The 9,890-nt window shown below is 39.8% G+C and overlaps 1 long non-coding RNA gene across 1 annotated transcript; it reads left to right on the plus strand.

Moving 5' to 3' along the window:
* Positions 1–664: 664 nt before the first annotated feature.
* Positions 665–7,168, plus strand: LOC124118935. Its single transcript, XR_006858557.2, has 2 exons — positions 665–3,399; positions 6,797–7,168. It is a non-coding gene; the product is annotated as an uncharacterized LOC124118935 (long non-coding RNA).
* Positions 7,169–9,890: the final 2,722 nt, after the last annotated feature.

The raw sequence follows: 9,890 nt of genomic DNA on the forward strand, positions 1-9,890 counted from the left end.
GACCTCGGCGTGACGGTGAAGCTGTGTTACTTTTTATGTATTCTGTGCGAAGATAGGTCCTCGGTGTGACAGTGAAGCTGGGTTACTTTGTGTATTCTGTGTGAAGCCAGGACCACGGTGTGACAGTGAAGCTGCATTACTTTTTATGTATACTGTGCGAAGCCAGGACCTCAGTGTGACGGTGAAGCTATGTTACTTTGTGTATTCTGTGTGAAGCCAGGACCTCGGTGTGACAGTGAAGCTGCATTACTTTTTATGTATACTGTGCGAAGCCAGGACCTCAGTGTGACGGTGAAGCTATGTTACTTTGTGTATTCTGTGCGAAGCGAGGACCTCGGTGTGACGGTGAAGCTACGTTACTTTGTGTATTCTGTGCGAAGCCAGGACCTCAGTGTGACGGTGAAGCTGCGTTACTTTTTATGTATTTTGTCCGAAGCCAGGACCTCGGTGTGACAGTGAAGCTAAGTTACTTTTTATGTATTCTGTGCGAAGCCAGGACCTCAGTGTGAAGGTGAGGCTACTTATTTTTTTCTCTATTCTGTGCGAAGCGAGGACCTCGGTGTGACAGTGAAGCTGCATTACTTTTTATGTATACTGTGCGAAGCCAGGACCTCAGTGTGACGGTGAAGCTACGTTACTTTTATGTATTTTGTCCGAAGCCAGGACCTCGGTGTGACAGTGAAGCTACGTTACTTTTTATGTATTCTGTGCGAAGGCAGAACCTCAGTGTGACGGTGAAGCTACGTTACTTTTTATGTATTCTGTGCGAAGCCAGGACCTCAGTGTGACGGTGAAGCTACGTTACTTTTTATGTATTCTGTGCCAAGCCAGGACCTCAGTGTGACGGTGAAGCTAAGTTACTTTTTATGTATTCTGTGCGAAGCCAGGACCTCAGTGTGGGGGTGAAGCTGCGTTACTTTTTATGTATTCTGTGCGAAGCCAGGACCTCAGTGTGACGGTGAAGCTACGTTACTTTGTGTATTCTGCGCGAAGCCAGGACCTCGGTGTGACGGTGAAAGCTAGGTTACTTTGTATATTCTGTGCGAAGCCAGGACCTCAGTGTGACAGTGAAGCTGCGTTATTTTTTATGTATTCTGTGCGAAGCCAGGACCTCAGTGTGACGGTGAAGCTGTGTTAATTTTTATGTATTCTGTGCGAAGCCAGGACCTCAGTGTGACGGTGAAGCTGCGTTACTTTTTATGTATTCTGTGCGAAGCCAGGACCTCAGTGTGACGGTGAAGCTATGTTACTTTGTGTATTCTGTGCGAAGCCAGGACCTCGGTGTGACGGTGAAACTACGTTACTTTGTGTATTCTGTGCGAAGCCAGGACCTCAGTGTGACGGTGAAGCTGCATTACTTTTTATCTATTTTGTGTGAAGCCAGGACCTCGGTGTGACAGTGAAGCTACGTTACTTTTTATCTATTTTGTGCGAAGCCAGGACCTCGGTGTGACGGTGAAGCTACGTTACTTTTTATGTATTCTGTGCGAAGCCAGGACCTCGGTGTGACAGTGAAGCTGCGTTACTTTTTATGTATTCTGTGCGAAGCCAGGACCTCAGTTTGACGGTGAAGCTGCGTTACTTTTTATGTATTCTGTGCGAAGCCAGGACCTCGGTGTGACAGTGAAGCTGGGTTACTTTGTGTATTCTGTGTGAAGCCAGGACCTCGGGGTGACGGTGAAGCTAGGTTACTTTGTGTATTCTGTGCGAAGCCAGGACCTCAGTGTGACGGTGAAGCTACGTTTCTTTTTATGTATTCTGTGCGAAGCCAGGACCTCGGCGTGACGGTGAAGCTGTGTTACTTTTTATGTATTCTGTGCGAAGCCAGGTCCTCGGTGTGACAATGCAGCTATGTTACTTTGTGTATTCTGTGTGAAGCCAGGACCTCGGTGTGACAGTGAAGCTGCATTACTTTTTATGTATACTGTGCGAAGGCAGGACCTCAGTGTGACGGTGAAGCTATGTTACTTTGTGTATTCTGTGCGAAGCGAGGACCTCGGTGTGACAGTGAAGCTACGTTACTTTGTGTATTCTGTGCGAAGCCAGGACCTCAGTGTGACGGTGAAGCTATGTTACTTTGTGTATTCTGTGCGAAGCGAGGACCTCGGTGTGACAGTGAAGCTACGTTACTTTGTGTATTCTGTGCGAAGCCAGGACCTCGGTGTGACAGTGAAGCTACGTTACTTTGTGTATTCTGTGCGAAGCCAGGACCTCAGTGTGACAGTGAAGCTACGTTACTTTGTGTATTCTGTGCGAAGCCAGGACATCAGTGTGACGGTGAAGCTACCTTACTTTGTGTATTCTGTCTGCGAATACTAAACAATTATTTCGCCAAACAGCTCTGATCGTGTCTTGATTTCAGGGTATTGTGTTCTTCGAGACTAAGAAACACTTTGTTCAGTTTCGAGCACCTTCTTTAGGTTTAACCTGGTAGACGAGTCATATACATACAGAAGCACATATGTAAAGAGCCTTCCTATAGACATCTATAGAACGTGTGTACAATACTTCAGCATTACAATGTCCTAACAGCCAACAGATCAAGGGGATCATGGATTCCTGACGCTACTGTGACAGCGTCAGCAGGGCTTTCCTTGTTGCTGTACGCGCACCGAACAATGCAAGCATGCATGACTACAACTGTAACCACGGACGGGGGCCTACATAGCTCGGCCTTTAGAAAATGAAATTGAAATTGAAAGTATATCCATTTACTGAGAATAAACCATGATAGGTGGTCTACTTCCAAGAAATATCCTGATATCAAATATTCTAAGGCCACACGCTCTAAAACGAAGTGTTAACTATTTTGCGCATTCTATACATGTTTAGATTGTCCCATTGTGGAATAGATACCTCTTTATCTTAATTTTGAACTGAGCGCTTTAGTGCTGTACACTGTGGAGTGACTGTCAGTATTCTCGGAAGTTGCGAGAGAGGTCATTTCTTGGAAATCGAACATGCCATCATTTCTATTAAAAATTTGGACTCGTGGAAGCCCTACTAAACGAATATATTTCTACAACAAACTTTTTGAATTAACATTCTAATACACATTCAACAAGTGTAAGTGTTATTAGTAAGTTAGCAATTACCCCAAGTAAAAGGAAACCTCTTTTTAACCAATCAGAATCAAGCATTCATCAATGTTATGGTAGAATTCATCATTACGATTACTACTCTATTAGGGTTACACGGAATTCAGGGACAGACATGCCCATATATGGACACGGCTTGAAAAAGGTGAAGGTTATTGTGCTAATTCTTAGAACCGAGTTGGCTGATTATATATAAGGTGCTCGTGGGGCGTTTTCAGACACACACTGTGGATCTCTTTGTGGAACTCTTGCACAACACAACTCTATCTATACCTGCGACACACGACAACTCTCCAAACAGGTAACATAGGACCTGAATACCGCAATGTAGGTTTGGGGTTAGCCTAGCATAGAACAGTACAAGTGCAATATTCGTGAAGGCGGCGTTGAACCCCATTTCACCTCATAATTGTAACGGTTACCTGAACATGATTTCTATTACGTGGGTACGCTAATCTTTGGGGTAGTTCTATTCTGTAATCTGTGTATTGCTGTTTACAAACTGAAAAAAGTTGGATGATTGATGTTGAATAATTAATAGCATTTCACCTTGTGTCATTTTATATTATCGATAACAGTTTAAATCACAGCATTATAGATCAGTTTTGATGGGAAAACTTTGTCTTCTTTAGAAATAAGTAATATTAAGATATTTTGGTCTTTAGTCTCGGAAAGGACTTGTGCCCCTTTTAATCGGTTAATCAGTGGATTAAACATTTCGAGTCAGTGTTTCAGGGTAGCCGAGAAAGTGCAGATTATTTTTAGTTTAATCAATTTGTAGATGACTTTGTCAACTCCATTGGTGATGAGTTGATAGATAATACAGTTGTTCCCGAAATTGAGCTAGACACTGTTATTACTCTAGAGGAACTGGTACAAGTTCGTGGAGACATGAAGTGTGGTAAAGCTCCTGGTAATAGTGGGATACCTGTGGATTTTTTTAAGAATGCTTCTCTAAATGTCTTGGCATGTTATTACAATTATTTAATGCAGTATTCATAAGTGGCTCTTATCCAGATCAGTGGTGTTATGGCGTTATACTTCCTATCTTTAAGAAAGGTAATCCAAATGATCCCTCTAACTATATACCTATAACACTACTAGAAGTAGCAGGCAAATATTTTGCAGAAAATGTTTGAAACAGACTAACAAAGTGGTCTGCTCTTAAACATTTTATTACTAACGAGCAAGCGGGTTTTAGACAGGGATTCCAAACTTCCGACAATATGTTTATTAATTAATTAGATAAATATCTGTCTCCAAATTGTGGCAGGACGTATGGGCCTTCATAGATTTGAAAGGAGCGTTCGACTTTGTGTATAGGAATGGCTTACTCTATAATTTGTGGAAAGGAGGTATTAATGGTCGAATGTTTAGATTAATTCGTAATATATATAGATCTGTAATTTTTGTTTTCATGCTTCATCAAGGATATTGTGGAATTTTTCAATTGTGAGAGAGCTGATGGTGTAACTTTAAGTCCCTTGGAATTATTTATTCTGTTGTTTTCAGATGACATAATCTTGTTAGATGTAACAGCTAATGGCCTACAAAAACGTTTTGACCAATTTTCTTTATATTGGGATAAATGGAAATTGACTATTAACATTCAAATAAGCAAAGTGATTGTATTCCAGAATGGAGGCAAACTTAGATATTATGAAAAGTTTAGGATTGGAGATTCTGTCATTGACAATTTGACATAGTCCCTAGTTATAAATATCTAGGTGGGCAGTTATCGTCCTCTGTTTCTTGGTACCTTGCTCAAAAGACTTTGGCACAACAGGCATGGACAGTAGTTAGAATACTACAATCAACACTGGGAAAATTCTCAACAGTCCCAGCTAGTGTCTGTTTTCCTATTTTTGATTTACAAAAGTACTGCCAATTTCAAATTATTGAGCAGAGGTTCGGTGATTTCATCCTTCACCCGATTTTGAAAATGTACACGATCGTTTCTGTAAACTTGTTCTGAACTTGAATAGAAACACCCCTAACATAATTGCAAGAGGTATTGTGAATAGAACATCAATCAAGGTTTTGAATTATATATAAAAATTATAAAATTCTGATTCAGGTTATTGTCACAACAGATTAATGTTATCATGAAAGGTTCTTATGATTTTCAGTATGGAAGGGCAGAAAATGAGAAAGCTTGTTGGGCGACTAATGTTAAATCATTGCTATATACATAGTTTGGTTTGGTTACAGCAATGTGTTGGAAATATAAATGCATTTATACAGTGTTTTAAGCAAAGATGTAAAGATATCTGCCAACAAACATGGAATAATAATCTAGAATGCTATTTTAAGCCGGAATATCTTTGCTCTGTCAAGGGAAATTGTAATTATGGACATCTGACCAATTGTATTGGTATAGCCATCTATCAAACAACACTTGTTAGATTTAGCTCTCTTAATCATAATCTATTAGTAGAGGCAGGCAGGCATTATACAATACCAAGACTAAAACGTCTTTGTCCCTTTTGTATTGTCCCATATATAGAAACTGAATTCCACATTTGTCTAGAGTGTCCATTCTACTCGAATTTGAGGGATCAGATACTTCCTAAATATTATTGCATATGTCCAAATCTGGATAAACTAAAACAAGTATATAGATGCAACCTCTATGTTATGAGAAGATATGCAAAGTATGTAATTCTCGCTCTCAAGAAAAGGAACACTCTTCTTAAAGATGTGCCTGTTATGTAGTACTATGCCATTGTAACAATGTGAGACTGATTGTTGCCAGTGTGTGTAGCACGTGTTGGGACCCGATACACGGGGCGTTTGTGGGTTATGATCGGCCTCAGTAACCTTTTGTGCATCCTTCTCAGCACTCCGATGAGTGTTGACCACTTGTTCGTGGCTTGAGGGTGCTTTGTGAATCGATTCCCTGATGTAAAAGTCAGCGCTCTCTGTACATGTGAACTGATCAATCCAGTGTACCTTTTATGATGGGCCGGTGGTCCTTTTACGGAATAAACTCACTCACTCACTCACTCACTCACTCACTCACTCCAGATATCAGCTTATGACATTACTTTATTTGGAAGGTGACTTTGCTTGTCGGAAGAGGCGACAAACGGGATCGGGTGGTCAGGCTCGCTGACTTGGTTCATGCATGTCATCATATTGACATATAGAAATCAACTGCGTGGATCGATGCTCATGATGTCCATCTCTGGATTGTCTGGTCCAGACTCGATTATTGACAGACCGCCGTCATATAGCTGGAATATTGCTGAGAGCGGCGTTAAACAACAAACAAACAATTATTCGTCAGTAGTAATTTGAGGCAGTAATTTCTCTATTAGCCCAGTATAAACAAATGTTTTGTCTCTCTTAAATGTTCCAAAGTGACAAGCTGGGAAGGGAGGGCTTTATTATTATATTTTATTTCTTCGGTTGGTTGCAAAGCTTGATTCTAATAACCTTTTCTGGCCATATCACCCTGCGAATCGGACACAGTATAAATAACATGTCAGGAACAGATTAAATTGCCGTGCGAAAACGAAATTTAATTTGAAAGTGCAATTTCTTTAAAGTACTTAAAATATAAACAAGAATAAAAGGCTTTGGACAGTGTAAAGGACAGGTGGTCATGAGAAACAAGACATTTATGTTAGCAAGCCTTATTAGCATCTGCAGTGAGTCCCTGTGTAAATTAGTAACGATAAAATATATTTTTACAGAAAAAAAATGTCTGACAAAGGTGGTCAAAAAGGTTACTCCGGGACTGGCACAAAAGCTGACCTTGGCAACCACTCCAATCAGATGAACCCCAACAACCCCGTGTTTGGAGGGGGTTCCAGTCAGTACGGTGGGACTGGCACAAAAGCTGACCTTGGCAACCACTCCAATCAGATGAACCCCAACAACCCCGAGTTTGGAGGGGGCAAGCCTGGAGGCAAGAAGTGATGACGTGTCACCTGATGATTGGCTTGCACAGACAATATAGACACATCACGTGACATTGTGTCAGTAAGGAAACTTCTGTGCCATGATTGTCCAGTCAAATGCTTAGCAGATAAAATTGTATACGTAAAATAAATACGTTATAACTACCTACAGTGTTGTGTTAATGTATGAGTTCCTTGACTGGTCTACGTAGCGAGACCTGGCTCCGGAAGATGATCCTGTTGAGAAGGTCTATATATGCTGTTATATGGCAGTGTATTCTATTGTTTAACAGTGATTGTAATGGTATTACATTGTTCCTGTTGAGATTCGGTAGACGCTCATTGCATTGTATTTGGGCAATGATTAGTCGTCAGGGACTGAGTGCTATTTAATCTAAGCAGTCGCCAGGAAGTTACTATATTTAGATACTTGTGTGATGTGTAAACTACCCGACCGCCCCCACGCAACTTGGAACAGATTGCAACAGAATTTATTTCAGCACTATGCATTTCTACAAGGTCCCCAAAACACCATACTAAAAATCCCAAGCAATCCCAGTTTGGGAAATATTGTCTAATTTGCATAATCCAATATGACCACTAATTATCAATATATCTTCCACACTTTCAAATGTTGTAAGTTTAAAACAGTGTGCTTGGACCAATATGGATATAAATTGGCACGCTAACTCACGCATATATAGTTAACACATTTAGATAGAAACTCCGTCACCAGAGCCCCCTGGTGGCCCAAAATTCCAAGATGGCCACCAAGAGATTGATAACTAGATATAGGTTATCAATACACTGTAGGTCTCTGATGACATATTTGAGTGATTTGAACTTCTACATTGGGGTAAACATACCCAATGGTGTATGTAGAATACTCAATCATTTGTATAAATCCAATATAACCACCAAATATCAATATTTATCTCTTAAATGGCGTGTTTTGGCGAGTTTAAAGTTCAATGTTGATTGTTATTGTCCTAATCAACTTATTGACATGACAATAAATGCTATAACAAGTTTCGTTTTCATTCATGTAAATACTTGTTGGAAATAAGTTTGACCTACATGAGGTCCTCTCAGAATAACACTTGATATTTCTCTACAGTGAACATAACACTTGGACGGAATTTCTGTCATACAAGAGTTACTTCCCCTTTAATTCACTCCCTTTATCGTATGTGTCTAGCCCGTACACAAACTGTTGACGTCCTTTTTACGTTAGTTCCAGATTGACAAGGCAAGATAATGAAGCATGGTCATTTATGGAGTTAATATGACTTCTTGCCGTTTATTCTTCTCTCAAGATTATTTCGTTATAAACTGTAAATCTCTCATTGAACTCGTCAATCGAAACTCTGCGTTTCGCAAAGCGCCATTTTTTGTTACTTCTTACGTGTATTCTTTCGCTTCTCTCAGCGGTCTTCTAGTTTTCAAGAATATTTTTTGTTGAAGTTGATTTTGTATTGAATGATATCGAAATATATGAGAAAGAATTTTTGTGACCCTTAATGTTTTTTTCTTTCCTTTTGTTTATATTTTTAAGATTTTGCAAACACGAGCCTACTTTTTAAGTCGCAAATACAAGGGGTGATGAACCGTCCCTGTGTGTTAGGTAGGGAGAATTTACGTTTCAAGGTTTTACATTTGAAATGAAATAGAGTAATTTTCCGGTAGACAACTACACAAAAAGTATATTACAAATAGGATCCAGTATGTATTGGTCAAAATATGGTGCTTAGATTCTCACTTGGCGTCTGGTATTACGAAGGGGACTTGAGTGTCGGATCTTCAAAGTGAGTGAGTAAGTGTATGGTTTAACGTCACTTTTAGCAATATTCCAGCAACATCACGGCGGGGGACACCAGAAATAGGCTTCACACATTGTAACCCAAGTCGGGAATAGAACCCGGGTCTTCGGCGTTACGAGCGAACGGATCTTCAAGGGCACTGCGCAGAGTTACGTCCCGAGGTCGGACTGGGGATGTCATGATGTATGAACACCTACTTGAGTGTTCAGCAAAGTGTACTTGTGGGTACCCCTTAATATCATCATCTAGTCATTCCTGATAACTAAAACTGTTTTACTATAATACAAAAGTTGATGGTGGTGGTATTTCAACAGGGCGAATACCGGCAAAACAAAACATCCACCTCGTGGACACCGGATGGTTTACATGGTTTACGTACGTTCGATTATTTAGGTTTGAGTAACTGATGTTACCACATTTCTGGCAACAAGATTCAACCTTGGTGAACCAGTGTTTACAAATGATGCCTGTCAGGATGTTTTGGATAAAATTGATTCCTATAACAACCTTGGTGTTATCTTTCAAAAAAATTAAAAATTCACGTTAACAAAAAAAAAAGCTAACAACAAGCAACGAAAGCTATGTTCTATGTTTTAAGCCAAGGACGGAAGTTAAATATGTCACTTAAATGTCAACTGCGGCTTTTTGACAGTATGGTTGTACCAGTCCCTCTATGGATGCGAAGTATGGGGATTTGAAAACATCTCAGCTCTAGAAAGTTTACATTTGCGTTTCCTAAAATATCTTTTATCATTAAGAAACTGTACTCCAAATTTCATGGTACATGGGGGAACTTGGAAGACTCCATCTATCAAACATCGTCAAAATGAAAATGATAAGTTTTGGGGCAACAGTACATCCCGGGAAATCATCTAAATTATCTCAAATGTAAACATAAATGGATTATATATATCAAACGAACTTTTGATGAACTTGGACCTAGCTCCATTTGGTTTTCACAAAGTTTAAAAAATGCCACATACATACATACATAAAACATCTATTCCATGAAAAATTAAATGACATTAACCTACAGTGTTGGACCAGTACAAGTGATAAGTCTTTAA

The sequence above is a fragment of the Haliotis rufescens genome, unplaced genomic scaffold, assembly GCF_023055435.1.
Source record: "Haliotis rufescens isolate VD_foot unplaced genomic scaffold, xgHalRufe1.0.p SCAF_20, whole genome shotgun sequence".
NCBI lineage: Eukaryota > Metazoa > Mollusca > Gastropoda > Lepetellida > Haliotidae > Haliotis > Haliotis rufescens.